The following is a 3,394-nucleotide window of genomic DNA, read 5'->3' on the forward strand; positions in this document are numbered from 1 at the left end:
CGAGATGACTTCTAAAACTTCCTAAACGCTCCTCACCCTCATCCACCCTCCAATCTCTCTATTCCCGTTTCCTCCTATATTCAGAGTAACTGCCGATATCCATCCTCCTCCTCCCCCTACTCCTCTTCCTCCTACTCGCTCCCAACACCCTCCCCTTCTTTCCCCATTGTCCCTCCCGCTCCCTCCTGGATGCCCACGTGACTCCCTTCTGCCACGACAGCGCCCTTCGCCAGACCCTTCCCCTCCTGACGTTCTCACTGATTAACTTTCACCTGGTCGCTTGTCTCATACCAAGCGTTCATCTCCTACTTTTCCGACACCCATTTCACCCCTTATTACCTGTTGATTGCCTCCTAATGGTTCTTCTGCAGTCCTCCATCAATCCTCAAACGCATAGATACCCTCTATTTTTGATCTATCACCCTCCATCCCTAATCCCGTCTCCTCTTTACCTTTCCAATAGCATTATATTCTATAGTACTCTACCGCCTTTGACATCTAATTTATTTTGCTCTAACCATTAACACATTTTCACCCTTTTCGCCGCAATACTTTATCATTGTGCTATAATAACCTTTGATATCTAGCGCATTTATTTGTTTCAACAGTTGCCTATGAACCTTCCGTTTCCAAGCAGCGTTCATCTAAGCATGACATTTATTTCTTCTTTATTTAGATAAAACACTTTCAGTAAAGGCCAGCTCACTTCCGGTGGTCTCGTGTGCCTTTTAGCGTTGCTCTACTATCGACAGCCGGTCAGAAGTATAAATAAAGATTGCAGTTTATTAATTTTGCAAGAGAGAATCTATCTGAGCTAAAATTGGAATATTGATATATGCGCTATTTAGTCTTTAATTTGTTTATTGCCCAACACAATGTAAATAAGTACAAATTCTTCTAAATTTCTTTGACATAAACTGTCGACCAAGCCCTCACTTTCCATCAACTTCTATACGAATGATAAAGTACTAATAACCGCTCTATTAAGAAGAGCAATTCTTAGTGTTCTTTAATGCAAAACCTTTCAAGCAACGATTATAGAAGTCTCAGAAAAGCTAAGATTTCTAAATGTTTTTTTTCTCCAAGAAATATTTTAACAATAATCAAAGAATACAACAAACAAGACAACAAAAGTACTATACAACAGTCCTCTCCCTCACTATTCCTTTTTACAAATGCTAAACAAATATACCAACATATATACCAACTACCTAAGCGACTCAAGCACCAGTTTAGAGGGCTTTAGCACTCGTCATGTCGCAACAACACCTTCAATAGTCCCGCAAGCGCTCTCGCCGTTCTAATGACCTTAACCCTTTCCTTTACTAATCTCCGGTTTACTTCATCTGCACCTCCTCTTTACCCTCTTCCCTATCATGCTATCCTGTAACACTATAACCCTTGACGTCTAATGCATTCTATCCTGAACGGTAACATTTTTGCCGATTTCGCCAAAATACTTTGCCATAGTGCTATATGACCTTTGATGGCAGCATATTTATTAGCTTCACACATTAACCACTGTCATTCTAATATTAGCAGAGGTGTCAAGTGGCCGTCAGGCGGTCAAAGATCCCTGTTTTACGACTCGGCCATCTTCAGTTTGTACGTTACATACTGTAGCTACTTACAAAACAAGGAAATTAAAACCTTTTAGCCTACATGTAGGTGAACACATACGGGGTAAGCTGCACTTGTCAACTTGCGCCACAAAAAGAAGTGAATGGGGGGTATACCTTTATTTTCATATATGATATACCATATACCCTAAGCCCCTTAGAAATACGTATATGCAACACATATACACGAAATAAACACGAAGTAGTCACGTGCATAATTTAAACACGGACTTTACATACCAGAAATACATGCTCTGGGTCCATCAGATCAGCTGGTGAATATAACAAACACGGGTATAACGGAGACACAATTATAATGAACGCAAGCCTGAAATTAATGCGCACAGGCACAGCTAGTCACTATTTTTTCTTTTTCTTTCATGGGATTCTTTCATTTCATATCATATTATTTTTCTTTTACATCTCAATGTTTGTCACATTTTTTTTTCCTTTCATGTTTTTTGTTCCCTTTTCTTTTTTCTTAACTGTATTGTTTCCACTCATTTTTCTCTTCCCTTTCTCTTCTCTCTTCTTTCCTTTCATTTCTTCTACTTTCTGATCTGTTTCCTATTCTCTTTCTCCTCATATCGTTTCCTCTCCTTTTCTCGTCCTTTCTCCTCCTTCCAAAAATATTCTTCTTTCTCTTTGCTGCTCACGACCGAACGACCTACGACTCGAAGCCTTTGGTCAGTCCCGCAAGGCGCCCTTCCTCAGGACTCGGGCGGAGGCGTCGTGAAGGAGGGGCAGGAGGAGGAGGGGGAGGACGAGGAGAAAGGAGGGAGATGGAGAGAATAAGAGGAGGACGAGGAGAAAGGAGGGGGAGGACGAGGAGAAAGGAGGGACAGGAGGAGGAGGGGGAAGACGAGGAGAAAGGAGGGACAGGAGGAGGAGGGGGAGGACGAGGAGAAAGGAGGGACAGGAGGAGGAGGGGGAGGACGAGGAGAAAGGAGGGACAGGAGGAGGAGGGGGAGGACGAGGAGAAAGGAGGGGGGGACGAGGAGAAAGGAGGGACAGGAGGAGGAAGGGGAAGACGAGGAGAAAGGAGGGACAGGAGATGGAGAGAATAAGAGGAGGACGAGGAGAAAGGAGGGGGAGGACGAGGAGAAAGGAGGGACAGGAGGAGGAGGGAGAGGACGAGGAGAAAGGAGGGACAGGAGGAGGAGGGGGAGGACGAGGAGAAAGGAGGGACAGGAGGAGGAGGGGGAGGACGAGGAGAAAGGAGGGGCAGGAGGAGGAGGGGGAGGACGAGGAGAAAGGAGGGACAGGAGGAGGAGGGGGAGGACGAGGAGAAAGGAGGGACAGGAGGAGGAGGGGGAGGACGAGGAGAAAGGAGGGACAGGAGGAGGAGGGGGAGGACGACGAGAAAGGAGGGGGAGGACGAGGAGAAAGGAGGGACAGGAGGAGGAAGGGGAAGACGAGGAGAAAGGAGGGACAGGAGATGGAGAGAATAAGAGGAGGACGAGGAGAAAGGAGGGGGAGGACGAGGAGAAAGGAGGGACAGGAGGAGGAGGGGGAAGACGAGGAGAAAGGAGGGACAGGAGGAGGAGGGGGAGGACGAGGAGAAAGGAGGGACAGGAGGAGGAGGGGGAGGACGAGGAGAAAGGAGGGACAGGAGGAGGAAGGGGAGGACGAGGAGAAAGGAGGGACAGGAGGAGGAGGGGGAGGACGAGGAGAAAGGAGGGACAGGAGGAGGAGGGGGAGGACGAGGAGAAAGGAGGGACAGGAGGAGGAGGGGGAGGACGAGGAGAAAGAAGGGACAGGAGGAGGAGGGGGAG

The sequence above is a fragment of the Penaeus vannamei genome, chromosome 18 (assembly GCF_042767895.1).
Source record: "Penaeus vannamei isolate JL-2024 chromosome 18, ASM4276789v1, whole genome shotgun sequence".
NCBI lineage: Eukaryota > Metazoa > Arthropoda > Malacostraca > Decapoda > Penaeidae > Penaeus > Penaeus vannamei.